The 16,539-nt window shown below is 38.7% G+C and overlaps 1 protein-coding gene across 9 annotated transcripts in view; it reads left to right on the top strand.

Moving 5' to 3' along the window:
- Positions 1-16,539, top strand: part of RASAL2 (RAS protein activator like 2) — a 335,304-nt gene that overhangs the window by 239,409 nt on the left and 79,356 nt on the right. The window lies entirely within an intron of this gene.

Here is a 16,539-nt window from a genome sequence, read left to right as displayed (position 1 = left end):
TGAGCTGAGAGAATGATATTATAAAAGGAATATTTAGGGGCAGCTAGGTGATGCAATGGATAGAGCACCAGCCCTGGAGTCAGGAGGACCTAAGTTCAAATCTGGCCTCAGACACATAATACTCAGTAGCTGTATGACTCTGGGCAAGTCATTTAACCCTGTTACCTAACCAAAAATAAAAAAGGAATGTTTAGGAAGATTAATCTAACAAAGACTGGATGCCATGAGGAAGATAATGAAATGCGTTAGACAGGCTGATAAAAGTATGGAAGTAGTGGAAATGGAAGCGTGAAATCCAAGATACATTATAAAAGAAGAATCAAAAGAATTCAGGGATTGGTGTCATATGAAGAACATGGCAGGTCAAGCATGGCTTTGAGTTTTCAGACTGTGCCCCTCCCTTTACTTCTGTATTCAGTCTTTCAAAGCAACAAGCTTTGAAGTTGTCACAGCAATACAAACTGCTTATGACATCATTAAGGAACATAGTGCTTCTTATAGGAAACTAAATTTTATTAGCTTGAGTGCATTGTTAACCTATTAATTAAAAAGAATACAATAGTGCTTCATTTATATGGAAGGTCTTCACAACTTCACTCCAAAGTAAGGTATAAACCAGTTTGGCAGGAAGTATATACTCAGCTATTTTATGCCATTTGCCATGTATGTATTTGGTCTGCAGTAAATATTTGTAGATTTTCCCATGCCACATTATGCAGTTAGATGTAGACACGTTTCCATCTCTTCCCTATGCTGACATAAATGAGGCATATCTTCTAGAGAATAAAAATAAAATAGATCTTGAAAGATCATAACATAATCAAGGGCCAAAAAAAATTATAGTTAACATTTATATAGCACTTACTATGTGCCTGGCACTATGCTAAGCACTTTGCGGTTATTATTTGATCCTCAAAACAACCCTGAGAGTTAGGTGCTATTGTTATCCCCATTTTACAGATGAAAAAAACTGAAGTAAAAAGAGGTTAAGTGACTTTCCTAGATCACACAGCTAGTTAAGTGTCTGAGGCCAAATTAGAACTCAGGTATTCCTGACTCCCACCAGGTTCTCTATCCACTGAGACACCTAGCTGTCCACAATCATTTTGGAATGCTTGCTGAACATAGAAACCATGAGAGACTTAAACACATTGTACTTAAAACCGATGAATAATTTTTTAAAAGCATTATAAATCAGTTACAGAAAAGAAATGCAAAGTTTAAATGTGTTTCTTCCCAGTTGGTGAGAAGAAATGAAAACAAAATTGTTTGTATTACAATAAACCAACAAGATTAGAAAAAGCCTTATATAGCCAGTTTAAAGAACTCAGAACTGATTGTGTACATGCTAAATAAATGGGTTGTGCTGCTATTGAAAAGTTGTCCTTTGCAAAATCCGAATATCAATTTTTTTTACCCTTTTCATATGAGAGGTATGCAAGTCATTAAGGATCTAGGAATCTTTTAAAAAAAAGGAGAAAAGAAAAGAGAAATACCATATTCAGCATTTGATTCAAGTTTTTATTTTTAATATTCTAGCTTCCTATTTTTAGGAACCAATGACATATTATCTCGTTGCGGTAATTATTTTTATAAAGTGCTAGTTAAAATTTCAGTTATTTTATAGACAGCTAGAGTTTAGAATCAGATAGATCTGGGCTCAGTTCGGACCCCTGACACTTTCTGGCCCTGGGCAAATCACTTAACCACACTGAGCCTCAGTTTTCTCATCTGTAAAATAGGAAGTATATATAGCACCTACATCATAGACTTGTGATACTTAGATGAGATAATATATATAAACTACTTTGCAAATTGTAAAGTGACATACAAATGTCAGTTTTTACTATTATTTTTTCCAGAATATGTAATACCCTTCAATAAAGTAATAGTTCTGCTATAATCTGTCTTGGACATATTTAGAGTTATTGTAGTCAGTTCTAGGTGATGAGGAGATAGTATTCAAATATTTTCTGCTTGACTCCAGAGGGCAGTTAGGAGTAATGCCTGGAAATTTCAGAGGAAAATTTAGGGGGAAACTTCCTAACATTTAGAGCTGTCCATAGATTCGACTCCTTTGAAAAATAATGAGATCTCTTCACAAGTGAATGACCTCTTGTTGAATATGCTATTGAATGATTTCTTTTTCAGAGGGTGGACTATGTTTCAGGTTACTTCTAGCTCTGATATTCTGCAATTCTGAAATATAATTACAATTTCTCAGTTTTCCAACTTTCACCCCCATTGTTTTTTTCTACCCTATGAATTTTTGTACAGATCATGCTCTTCAGAATTCATATCCCAGTAATGAAAATTTTCTGAGAAAATTGATTCCCATATTTGTGTACCCAAACACTCAATATAACTTATTTCCCTTGTGTCACATTGCATAAGATTCCTTGAAACATATAACAAAATGTAACTTTATTCCACAACTCTCTGAGAACTAATAACAGGTAAAGCATGGAAGAAGAAAATTTATGCTAAATCAAAAGTGTTATTGTCATGGAATAGATCCAGCATAAAGTCCAAATTTAAGATGGATTCCATATATATATATGAATATGAGATAGAGGGAGGAGGAAGGGAAGGAGAGAGAGAGAGAGAGAGAGAGAGAGAGAGAGAGAGAGAGAGAGAGAGAGAGAGATTGAAATTGAGATTTAGTTCCTCTCTCTTTTTTTGTGGGTAACATTGGTCAGATTACAACAAATCCTGGAAGACAGCAGAGCCCCCGGATGAGATCTGTAACAATTCAAGGGATATATCTTGAAGATGTATCTCTTGAATTGAAGATAGTATCACTTGAGGGCATTTGGTAAATGTAAATGGTCAGTAACACACTGCATAGGGTTATGATAGAGCATTGAGATAAAGGAGATCATCAAGGCAAGGACATAAATAATCAGACACACATGCCTTCTCAAATGAAATACTTGCCTCAGTTTACTGAGAAAATAAAGACAATAATGTGAGATCCTTCTTCTTCCTTTTTCTTTCATCTCATTAGCTGTTGATGGCATCCCCTCCACCTTTACTCCAATCTCTTATGAAGTGAGTCTTCTCTTTATCAAGACTAGTCCCTTTATTCATATTCTCTAGCAGATTGTTCCCACTATCCTCTTTCCCTCCCTAATCTTCCATCTCTCCCTGGCTACCTATAAATACACCCCAGGCATTCCCATCCCCTAAAAATTCTCACTAGTTCTGACCATCCCCTCCCCCTCTACTATCCTTTATACTTCCTCTCTTTCTTAGCTAAACTCTTTTAAAAAAGTAGTCTGTGCTCAGTCTGCTTCCTCTCTTCTCACTCTCTCCTAAACGGTCTGCATTCTGGCTTTCCTCCACATCTCTTAGCTGAAGCTGATCTCTCCAGAGAGAAAAAGAACCTTTCAGGTGCCAAATCTTCTTTGTTTTTCTCAATATTCATCCTTCTTGACCTGTCTACAGCATTGACACTGTTCACCCCCATTACTAAAACTTTGACTTCCCTGTCTTAGTTCCACTGTTCCTCCTCACTCATCCTCTGTATTATGGCCCCTAAATCTGGATACACATGCAGTATTGTGTCCTGGGGCCCCTTTGCTTTCCTAAATTTTCTATCAGCTGGCCTCTTAAACTCCAGTGGATTGAATTATCATCTCTATAAAGATGACTCTCACATCTTAATTACCTAACTCTGGTTTATCTCCTGAACTCTACTTCCACATCACCGGTTAGTTGCCTAAAGAACACTTTGAACTGGATATCCCACAGGTATCTCTAACATAACCTGTCCAAAATCACCCCCATTGTACACCTTTCTCCCAGCACCAAACCCAGCTCTTTTCTGAAAGTCCCTGTTTCTGCCAAGGACACTAGCTTCCTTCCAGTGGGACACCACCAGTGTCACAGTCTAGGTGTCATCCCTGACTCCTTACACTTGTTCCACACCTCCCATCACTTGTCAGATCTTACTGTTGCCACCTCCCAGGTCAGCTTCTTTCCCTTCATAAGCAAACACAATTAATTACTCAGACCCTCATCATCTCTTAGGCTATTGCAGTAGCCTCCTTGTTTTTGCTGGCTTAGAAACTGGCTATCATCCTTGACTCATTCTCACTCCACATAATTAATCTGTTTGGTTGATTCCTCCTCAACAAAATCTCTCATTTGCACCTTCTTCTCTCCTTTGACATTGCAGCCAATCTGGTGCAGGCCCTCTCTGCCTCAAGTCACTCCTCCTTCCAGTCTATGACACTCGGCTGTCAAATTGACCTTCTGAAGGTGCAGGTTATTCCCTCTTTGGTCAACTCCATTAGCTTCTTATTGCCTCTGGGATCAAATATAAAATCCTGTCTTTGGCTTTTAAAGCCTTTCATAATCTGGCCCCCTTCAGCCCTCTTACACTTTACTCCCTTCTGTATACTCTGCTGTCCAGTGACACTGGCCTCCTCACGCATTCCTCGCACAAGAAGGAACACATTCCATCCGTTGAACCCATGCATTTTCACTGTCTCTTCACTGCCTAGAATTCACTCCCTAATCTCTACATCTTGGCCCTCTTGGCTTTCTCCAAGTCTCAGCTAAAATCCAGCCTTCTGCAAGAAGCCTTTCCCAGTGCTCCTTACTGTTAGTACTTTCCCTCTGAGATTGAGATTATCTCTAGTTTACTCTGTATATGTCTAGTTGGTAGTTCACTCTGTATATGTCTAGTTGGTACATAGGTGTTCGCATTTGGTACACACACACACACACACACACACACACACACACCCAATGAGTTCCTTGATGACAGGAACTATTTTTGCTTAACAGGAAGAGGGAAAAAAATGCTTAACAGTGCCTAGCACATAGTAGATGCTTAATAAATGCTTCATAACTGTCTCAGCTGTCCCCACTCCAATCTATACTCACACATCATCACCAAACTATTTTCCTAAAGTGTACTTCTGACCATGTCACCACCAACTTCTCTCATTCAATAAGCTTTGATGGTTCTCTGTTACCATTAGGACCACATAAATATTCCTCTATTATGCATTTAAAGCTCTTCAGAACCTGGCTTCATTCTACTTTCCTAGCGAGCTTGGCATGACTGTAGCTCAACCATGACACTCAACCTCATCTCTGTCTTTTCACTGGCTGACAGCTGCCCCTAGTGCCCAGAATGTTCTTCCCTCTTCTCTTCTATCACTTCAAATTTTTTGTTTCCTTCAAGATTTATCTGAAGCTCCACATGCTACTGCTCAAGGCCTTTCCTGGTTCCCTTCAGCTACTTTCCCCATCCCAGTAATCACCTTGTTTCTGCTTTGAGTTTTATATACACACCTATAAATGGATAGGTTATCGCTTACATTAGAATGTATTTTTCTGTAGGCCAGGGACTGTTTTGCTTTTGCCTTTTATGCACCTGGCACATGCTAGACACTTTATAAATGCTTGTTATTGATTGGTGAAGAAAAGAGCTGGTCACATGGCAGGAGTGAGGAATAGGCAACCAGTGGAGAGTCCATGTGCCCTATTGATTTTCTTGAGATATCAAGAGAAGGAAGGGAAGAGCACAGGAATAAGCATTTATGTAGGAACTCCTATGTGCCAGGCTCTCTGCTAAGCCCTTCACAAATATCATCATGTTTGAGAAAGCCCTGAGCACCTCGTGGCCAAGAATTATTCAAGATGTGCAGGCATGGGTTCAGTCCATACCATTAGAAGGAATACCGCTACCAGTGAGGTTACAAGTCCATTGGGGTACTAGAGTATTTTCCGAGTTGATAAATCATGTGATTATTGTTAAAAATACAACTTTATTAAATGATAAGAAAACATGAGAGTTTTGCACCTGGTTTAAGTTTCATTTTTGTCTCTCTAGAATTTCCATCAATATCCCTGAGAGACTTCTAAAGGAGTCCTTGGGTTTCTGTTAGTATCTCAAGCTACTGATACCGTGTAAACATTGAGTATGGGGCAGGGGAAGAGTGCCAGATAAGAAATCAGAGGACTGAGTTCAAATCCGAATTCTGCCCAGCCAGAAGTCCCCCTAACTCTCCTCTCTGGGCCTTGTTTCCTTATCTGTTAAGGAAGATAGTAGGACTGTGGGTCCTTTAAGGATCCCTTCAGTCTCTGAATCTATGATCTTGTTGTCTCTGAAACAGCTGTTTTCACTGTATCTTGTATTTGTCCAACAAGACTAAAAGATTGCTTCAGCATCTTCATGTGACTCCGTAAGGAAGAGTGTGGGCTCCTTCTACTTCCTCTTCAAGAGAGAAATGTATTTGGTTGCTATCTGTAACAATTGTGGGTAAGCTTTAAAAACCAGATGCTGCCTTGGGGGCCAGGAGAACAGAAGCATAGAGAAGGAAGAGGAGATACAGACTTTCCTCTCTAATAATTATCCACATTTCTATGCCTGCTGCCAGTTCTTGAACAGTGAAGCATAAGGGGCATGTTAACTTTAAAAGACTGTTTGAATGAAATACAGCCGTGTGAGTGATACAAATTGAATGAAATTAAAGTGACTCTGAGGTGGTTTGGGTTTGGTTTTCTTCTTAGAGAAATTGAATGGTGATGACTGTCAGTACACATGCTTTAAAGCAGTAAAAAAAAAAAAAGGGAGGCAGAAGGAAATGTCCTGGTGAAAATAGTGGCTGAAGTCTTATAAAGCAGCACCTAGGACCTACCATGATGGCAGTTCTATAAAGGCAGAATATTATCTATCTACCTTGTTATTTCATTTCAGGATATAGTCCTCTCCTACTTCCATTCCCTCTAAGGAGCCCTCTTTGAAAGAAAAAAAAATCTAACCATTCCTTTTTTCCAGGAATGTCTTTATCTTCTGCTAGTTTCATCATCTGTCATTAAATCTCCTTTTTACTCAAGTGGCACTAACCTAGTTTCCATTTCCATTCATTTCTTTTCATTATAACCCCATACTTTCAATTCCTTCCCATTTTGCTTCTTGGTCTACTTGTCTGCTACCTTCTAAGAAAATAGAAGAGTCCTGATTTCACATCCACACCATAATAACTGACTATCCCATTTATAATCAGCTGTAGTCAATGGTGTATTTCTGCCTCTTTAATGTCATTTAAATAATTTGAGGGAGGACAGGAAGACAGTGGAGTGAACCTGAGCATTTCTTTTTTGCCCAGGCTGAAAATTCAATTGCATGAATGGGTGAACATTTAAATACATTAGAAAGCAGTGTTGTGCATGTTAAATTTTTTATCATGCTCTGTTGAAATTTTATTGATTGCTAGAAAAGGTTTTATAAGTAGACTAGAATTCCCCTTTCGAGAACAACATTGAAACGTTTCTAAAGAAGCTGCTCCTAACAGAAGTGTTACAAGGACATTTGATTGAAGAGCTTTTGTTTATTTCGTTTCCATACAGAAAAATATTGGATATTGCCTTGGGTGATTATTAAACATGTTAACATTAACATAGTATTAACATGTTGTTAACTAATGTGACAAAGTAACTGCCTCTTTGTTCACATAATTCCGTCTTCCCAGTTGCAGATAGGCTGCTGGTTTTCCTTTTGGTTAAGGTATATAAATTCTTCGTTATTGTTGTTGTGTCATTTAGTCATGTCTGACTCTTCATGACCCCATGGACCATCTCATCCATGGGATTTTCTTGGCAAAGATACTACAATGGTTTGCATTTTCCTTCTCCATTGTATTAAGGCAACAGAGCTTAAGGACTTGCCCAGGGTCACACGGCTAGTAAGGGTCTGAGGCCAGATTTGAACTCAGGTCTTCCTGACTCCAGGTCCGGCACTCTATCCACTGCACCACCTAACTGCCCTGTATGACCTGGCAGAAGTCATTGACAACAAGCAATAGAGCTAGGAGTTGAACATAGTTCCTGCGATTGCAAATGTAGTAGTCTTCTTACTGTCTCTAATCCAGGCCTCCACAGAGGTAACTTCTCAGAATCTAAGTTCTCCATTTACTTGGAGAATAAGAAGACTTCCATGTAAATTACTGTCACGTAACTTCTTCCTGGTGCACAAACTACCAAAGCCAGAGTTAGGAAAGGAAACAGTTTTTAAAAATCCAAATACAGTGATACATCAAGGGAAAGGAGATGGGCTCTTTGTCATAGGCAACATTTCTCAAGTGCATGAAACTATACTTTATATCTTAAATGTCTCCATTTAACGATTCAAAACTGCAATGTTTATTTTTAAATGCTTTTTAATCTCATTTTCAAGTTAATGGAAATGATGTAATTTTCTTTCTAAATAATTTATGTTTGGTATAATTTAACAAAACTTTTTTTTTTGCATTTATGGAATGATTAAACAACTGTAACTTTCCAGGATAAGTTCTTAATACTAAATATTACTGAGAAAAAAAAGAGAGAGATAAAACTAGCTGGAGACTGATGCTATGGATAATAATAGTAGTAATAATGATAATCACATTGATGATGTTGATAGCAGCTTAGCATTCACATGGTATTTCAAGGTTTGCCAAGTTCATTTGATCCCCACAACAACCTAGGGAGGAGGCAGATGCTATTATTATTCCCATTTTACAGAAAAGGAAGCTGAGGTAAACAATGGTTAGGTGACTTGGTTCACTTGATAGAGTCACCATAGCTAGTAAGTATCCAAGGCCAAATTTGAACTCAGTGCTTCCTGATTCCAGGTTCAGTGCTCTCTGTGGATAGCATGTTAGAAGTAGGTACCTCTCCCGTTTGACAAATTTTAAGAGCTTATCAGGACTTCCTATTCTGAGTTTCTGTGCTTCTCTGAGACCTCATCATCATTCTGTAATAACTTTCTTCTTTCTTCTCCCAGACTTAACAGTAAGTTCAGTTAGAACCACTCAGAAGAAAATGATAAGGAGTGTTATCGTTTATATGCACTCTCATAAGAGCATGTACAATTATACCTTTGGTTCAATGACAATAAAGGGGTCACAATCATCATAAGTCAGTTAATGCATATGCAAATCATTATAAAATTGGCTGTATTCACTTAGCTGAAGAATATGAATTCATGAACAGTTCTTTTAATTCCAATCAAGAATTTTTGAGGGCCCACTCTGTCCTAGATAGCACTGTGCTGGATTTTATAGGCAATACAAAAGAAATATGAAATGCAATATCTTAAAGGCAATTAAGTCACATACAAATAAATCCATTCAAGAATGATAAAATATATATATATATCAAAAATGATTTTTAAAGAAGTATATGCCCAAGTGTTAAAATGTTAAAAAATCTCATAGTAAGAGTCATTTAGCTCAGAGAAGATGTCAGCCTGAAATGTAAATTAGTTGTGAAACCCCCAAATGATAGCATTAGGTTACCAAAAATATTTGTTTCAAAGAGGATCTGTTTGGTAGTAAAGTTGAATATTGGATGAGAGATCAAAGCAGAATCTGGCTGTTCTAATAGCACGTGTTTTGTACAGCAGTGTTCCTTTTCTTTATGGCCAGGTTGCTTAGGGAAGCTGAGGTTGGCAAACAGATAAACCCAAGTCTGGTTTTGAACCTAAGCAACATATTATATAGCCACTAAAGAATTTTCCTTAAAACCTCACTGCTGTGGAATTGGTTATCAAAGTCAACTTACTAGGTTCCCTTAGTTGATGTTTCTTGTGTAGGTTTCTCCGTAGTAGTCAGTGTTGTAAAGGATGGTTTTGGATGTCTCTCTTGGAATGTTGTAATTGTTTGTCCTTCATTCTTGAAGAGGACCGTGACATCAGGGAGGTGATGCCATGATGTGCAAGTGAATTGGATTTAAGTGAGGGAGGGCTGTGCAAAGTCAGCAGCCTCACTGTCTCCTTCAGAGCCATTTTGGTCTGCTGGTGAGATATAGATCCAGATAAATGGAGATGGCTCTGGATGCAGTGGGAGACCTTGGCTTTTTTAAAATAAAGTCTTTAGGGGCAGCTAAGTGGCACAGTGGATAGAACTCTGGCCCTGGAGTCAGGAGATCTGAGTTCAAATCCAGTCTCAGACACATAACACTCACTAGCTGTGTGACTCTGGGTAAGTCACTTAACCCCAATTGCCTAACCCCCCCCAAAAAAAAAAAAGTCTTCAACAAGTCTCGGATTGACTGAGGCCACACCCATTCATTGATTAAGACTAGGTAAGAAATGAGGCAGAAAATGAGGTCTTTCTTGGAATACATTAAGATAGAAAGAGGTTCAGGAATTATCTATTAGTCTCTCTGTACTTGTTTTCTGTTGTGGGAGCCACAGTTTGCAAAGGTCATCTATGAGTTGGAGAGCATAGAGAATGGGGCAACCAGAATGGTGAAGAGCCTTGAGTCTATAGCCTATGAGAATCTAGTTGAAGGAATTGGAGATATTTGTCCTTGAGAAGAGGGGGGCAAGAGTCAGGGAGACATACTGACTTTCTTTGAGTGTTTAAAGGGCTCTTATGTGGAAGAAGTATCAGACTTATTCTCTTTAGCCTCAGAGGACAAAAACAGAAGACACTGTGGAAATTGTAAAGAGAATTGATACCAAGAAAAACTTGTTAACAGTTAAAACTACCCCAAAGTGGAAAGGGATGCCTAAAAAATGGAAGGTTAGAAAATCTTCCTTTCAGGTATATATTGGACTGTATAGCTGCTGAGGTTCTTTCCATCTCTAAAATCTGTGATTCTGTGAATGTCTTTGTGAAGAACTCTAAGGGTCTCCTCAGCACAGTAGCAGCCCTTCTTGCTCCACAGTAGTCATCTGTGATCTCTGACACCAAAGCAGTCATGTCGAAGGGACCTGCAGTTGGCATTGATGTTGACATCTCTTATTCTTATGTGGGAGTCTTCTAACATGGGAAAACGGGGATCATTGCTAATGACCAAGGAAACAGAACCATCCCAAGCTACATCACCTTCACCATTGTAAAATGTTTAATTGGTGGTGCTGCAAAGAATCAAATTGCAGTGAACCTCACCTATACAGCTTTTGATGCCAAATGTCTGATTGGTCACAGATTTGATTATACAGTCAGAAATGAAGCATTGGCCTTTCACAGTGGTGAATGATATAGACAGGCCTAAGGTCCAACTGGAGTACATAGGGGAGATCTAAAGTTTCTATCCCGAAGTATCTTTTATGGTCTTGGCCAAGATGAAAAAAATTGCTGAAGCTTACCTTGGGAAGACCATCACAAATGATGTTGTCACAGTACCATTCTAATTCAACAATTCCCAAAGTCAGGCTACCAGAAATTCATGAACCATCACTGGTCTTAATGTGCTCCAAATCATCAGTGAGCCAACTGCTGCTGCTATTGCTTATGGCTTGGACAAAAAGGTTGATGCCAAGAGAAATGTGTTGATCTTCGATGTGGAGGTGGTACTTTGATGTCTCCATTCTTACCATTAAAGATGGCATGTTTGAAATCAAGTCCACAGTTAGGGACACCCACTTGGGGGGGGGGGGGAATGGGACTTTGGCAACCAGATGTTCAACCATTTCATTGCTGAGTTCAAGTGACAAGTGAAAGCTCACGAAGGACATCAGTGAGAACAAGAAAGCTGTCTGCTATCTGTGTACCACTTGTGAAAATGAAAAGTGCATTATCTCTTCCAGCGCTCAGGCCAGTATTGAGATTGACTCCCTCTATGAAGGTATTGACTTATATATATATCTATCAATCACGTGGGCCCATTTTAAAGAGCTGAATGCTGGGGGGTTGGGGGGAGTCTGAATGCTGGCCTCTTCCATGGCCCACTGGATCCTGTGGAAAGGGCCCTAAGGGATGCCAGGCTAGATAAATCACAGATTCATGACCTCATCTTGGTGGGTGGCTCTGCTTGGATCCCAACATCCAGAAACTTCTATAGAACTTCCTCAATGGCAAGAAACTTTAATAAGAGTATTAATCCTAATGAAGTGGTAGCCTATAGTACAGCTGTCCAGGCTGCCATCTTGTTTGGAGATAAATCTGAGAATGTGCAGTACTGGAATGTCATTCCTCTTTCCCTTAGAATTGAAACTACTGGTGGAGTTACGGCAGTTATGATCGAATACGATATCACCATCCCCACCAAGCAGATGCAGAGCTTTACCACCTACTCAGGTAACTAGTCCAGTGTACTTATTCAGGTTTACAAAGGTGAAAGAGCAATGACAAAGGATCTTTGAGATCACAGGAATCCCCACTCCCCCTAAGAGTGCTCCTCCGACTGAAACAAAATTCGACATTGAAGCACATGTCACGTTTAGCGTTTCTGCTGTGGTTAAGAACTCAGACAAGGAGAATAAGATCATCACCAATGACAAAGGTCATGTTGAGCACATGGTCCAGGAGGCTGAGAAATACAAGGCTGAAGAGACAAGGTGGAGACAAAGTGTCTTCCAAGAATTCTTTTGAATCTTATGCTTTCAACATGAAAGCTACCATAGAAGATGAAAAATTGCAAGGCAAAATTGGTGATGAAGATAAACAGAAGACTCTTGACAAATGTAATGAAATAATCAGCTGGCTGAATAAGAACCAGACTGCTGAGAAGGAAGAATTTGAGCATCGCCAGAAAGAATTAGTGAAGGTCTGCAACCCCATCATTGCTAAGCTGTCCCAGAGTGCAGGGGACATGCCAGGAAACATGCCGGGGGGGGGGTTCCCCCCAGGGAGTGAAGCAGCCCCATCTGGAGGGGCTTCTCCTGGACCCACCATTGAAGCAGTTCAGAAAAAAAGAGCATTCCACACATCTTTACAAAAATTGAAAAACTCAAATTTGTAGCAAAGGCAGTGGCGGTTTAAAAGTTAACATTTAAGCTACTGTGTAAATCTAGGCATTCTGAATACTTGAATATGTGCAGAAGAAGAGAAGTGAGCAGTGTTACACTTTATCAGTACTATAAACAAGTGGAAATGCAATTCTTATCTTAGAGAATAAAATCTATTTAAAATTGGCACCATAAAAAAAAGACCTATAAGGTTATCTGAAGCCCTCTGTCTGCTGGAGCTAAAACACCCACCTATCAATTAGCAAGCAATTATTAAGCACCTATTATGTGCCAAGTGTTGTGCTAGACATTGGGAATACAAAAACCAAATTATACCCAACAATCCCTAGTCTCAAAGAGTTTATATTCCATCATCCATGCCTTTTATTGTTCTAAACAAGATAGTATCAAGAACAAGAGCAAAACTAATCAGGCTTCTTTAACTTCCCTCCCTGCCTCGCCTCCCATTCATTGCATCAGTAAGTTCTTTAGTGTGCCTTACTTTAGGTCTTATTCCTCTATCTCTCAGATGCACCCCCACTTTAAAAGAAATTCCTTAGTGTTCCCAAAGAGAGAGAGAGAGTAAAATTACAAAACCAGCATGCCAGCTAGAGGATGTTTCCTTAGAAGAGATTTAGAAATTTTTTAATTTTTGTTTCATGATTAAATGGAATGGAAACCATGAGCACAGAATTGGATTCTGAGGGAAAGGCAAAAAATACACCTTCGACCATGATTGTCATCATTCCAGTAATTGTCCAGTTGTCATTTTCTTCCTATGACATGTCATAGGAAAAAAAAAGAAAAAGCATAATGACACTGATATCCAACTTCTAAAAGAAGTGACAGATGAATGTGCATGTTGAAGAAATTCCATTTTGGTTATATACTTTGGACAGAGAGGGCTACTTTCTTCCATATTGCTTCACAGGTACAATCTCATTAATCCTCACAATGTCCATGAAGTCTTTAAGTGACTACTCTTAGTATACCAATTTAAGATAGGAAAACCAGTGGAGAAAAGGAGTTGGTAGAGGAGCTAGGCAAAGAATCTAGGTCTTTTTGCTTCTCTGTTCAATACAATACATCATCCTACTTAGAACTGTGTTGAAAGGTTTCTATCATCTCTGGAAGTTGTCACCTTATCTAGTTTGCATTTCACAGTAAAGGAAATGAAGAGATGAGTTCAAACTGCCCCCATCAGGCCATTCCCCTTTTTTTCTCTTCAACCTAAAGATTGAGAATGTGTGTGCGTGTGTGTGTGTGTGCGTGTGTGTGTGTGTGTGTGTGTGTGTGTGTATTTCAGAAGAAGTTTTAGACTTTTATTTATCCACTGAGACAATATTATTTGTTTATTGCATCAGCATCTGAGAGTGAAGTATGCCCAAAATGACTGTAATTTAATACTGTGACTATGAAAGGTACATTGATTTTACAGCAGGTGAAAATAATGCAATAGTAGTATGGAACATGAGGGAGGCGAGACAAGGCAACTATCTAATTTTGGCGTAGTGGAGATGGTATAGATTTTCCTTCCGACTCAGCAAAAACACAGCTTTAAGAGCATAGCAGCCGCTTTACTTTCTGCTTGTGGATTTGAAGTTAAAGGTAGCTGGGCCAATTTAATATGCAGCCCTGTACTTTAGCCTGTGACTGATCCAGCAGGTTGCTAATATGTTCTTGCTGATGCTGCTCTACTCCATTTCAAAGTGGATGTTGCCTCTTCTTCCACTCTGTTAAGGAGTGAATGCTGTTTCTCTGAAGACCTTCCATTGTCTAATCTGTATCTTCTGGAAAAATTAAGAAACTTAAGTGTTTCAAAGGTTGAAGGAGATCTCCTGCTGGCTACTCAAGATAAGTTGTCATGTTAACTCTTGGGGTAGGGAAAGAGAAGTAATGTGGACTTCTTTTTTGGTATCCTTTGTATAAGTTTAACCAATTTTTCTTCTTCATCCTGTTCAGATGACATTATTAAAAATTATAGAATAACCTAGCTTCCCTCCTCCCTTGAAACCCAAACTAAAATCTATGGTTTGAGGCAATTACTTGTGACTATTTCATGACATTGAACCACCTCTCTGAAAGACCTGGAAATGCCCAACTTCCTACCTTGTTGGAGTTTGAAGTATAGGTTCTTGTTTAGTCAGGGTGATTTTAAATAGTTCATAGTATGAAGTAAATACATTTAATGTTTTCTTGTACATGTTGCTGTTGCTGAAAATTATAGCGAGAAAAAACTATGGAAGTGAGTTATTCTTGTTATCATTTACTTAGATAAAGCATGAGGTTTTGGTGAAGAATGTTTGCTAGAATATTTTTTCTTTTTGTTAAAAGCAGTTGTTTCTTTCACTCTTTTTTTCCTTTTTTATAAAGATAAGTCTAATGAAGGTAAATCATGCCTTCAACTGAAACTTCGCTTTGCCCCAGGAATATTAAAAAAATTAGCTTAATATTTGATTTCTACTAAGTATGATTTGTTTCCAAAGATTATCTACCAGTTCAGGCAGTTATCTCAAGAAACATCAGTCCTATGAGATTCCCTGCCCCCAATTCCTTGGTTTGCCCACACTTGCCCAATGTGGTGAGCTGAGTCATGGTCCTGAAGTCTGAAATTCATTTTACTAAGTGTGCTTTGACAAGCTGATCTGTTTATATCGAGTGCTTTGTACCATGTCCACAAAATTTCACTAATGATACTGCTGTTTTTAGAGCTTACTGGTAATCTACTCTATACTTTAGGTATTCTGAATTTTGAAAACAGATCATTGTATTAACTCTCATCTAATATCTGATGGTTAGTGGCAAGTTAGAAGACTTGTAGTTTTTCCTAATTTTATAATACTGTGGAATTTCATCATTTTGTAGGCATCTAATATGTTCATAAATTAGAGATCTTGCATTTTGGTTTCAGCTGAGCTTTAGTTTAGGGAAGAGATTTTACAGTAGTGGAGGAATCAGAGTCCAATATACCAAAAGTTACTGGTTAAGCTTTCCCAAGGGGAAGGTAGGGGAGTGGGGGAGGGCAACAGGAGGGGTGAGGTTGGAGGGGTGTAGATTTGTGTGCATTACAGTGGCAGTATAAAATGATGTTTTCTTGGCACCAACTGGTCATAAATTTCAGTAAATGTTTGTTATTGCTGCAGATCAGAATAATGTAATGAAATTTTCTGTAATTGGGGAAGCATTGGCAGTTGGGTGTCTTAATAGCCTGAAAGTAACTAATGAGGATATGCAGTTGGAACGATGGATTGAATAGCTGCAGTCCTGTGTGTTTCTTCTCTCGGCGTTCTCTGCATGCTGTAGAAAGGGGGAGGGGGAAGAGCAAGAAAAAGAGAGAGAGGGAGCAAGAGAAAAACCGGCTTTTTTCTGAAGTGGAAGTAGCACGGATCCCAAGGGCCAGGAGGCCAGAAATGGAAGTTTAAGCTGCATCTGTCTTTTAAAGGGAGAACAGCAGGAGTCAAAATGTCAGCCTTCGGAATAAAAATTTACTCCCTTTTTTTAAGAACCAGAAGATAACACAGGACAATGTTTTTAGGATGTGATTTTTTTTTTCTTATCCATGTTGAGAAAGTCTAATGTTATCTGAGAAGCTGGATTCCTTTAAGTCTATCAGTTGAACTGGAGATGGGAAGCAGTTGTGATAAAGGTATAAATAAGTATATCTCTCTTGGGTGTGTGTGTGTATATGTGCATAGATATATCATTACAAAAAAAATCTAAAAATAGCACATTATCGTACATCTTAGTACATTATAGTTCACTTAAATTTGATATCATATCTTCTGCAAAGATTGCAGTTTATTAAGCCAGTTTACATAGATTTAGGATATCACAGTCAAAGATCTTAGTAAGGTCATATT

The sequence above is a fragment of the Phascolarctos cinereus genome, unplaced genomic scaffold (genome assembly GCF_003287225.1).
Source record: "Phascolarctos cinereus isolate Bilbo 61053 unplaced genomic scaffold, phaCin_HiC Scaffold_5;HRSCAF=322, whole genome shotgun sequence".
Lineage (NCBI taxonomy): Eukaryota > Metazoa > Chordata > Mammalia > Diprotodontia > Phascolarctidae > Phascolarctos > Phascolarctos cinereus.
Note: the sequence above shows the minus strand (reverse complement) of the source record. Positions and strands in the feature narration are given on the sequence as shown.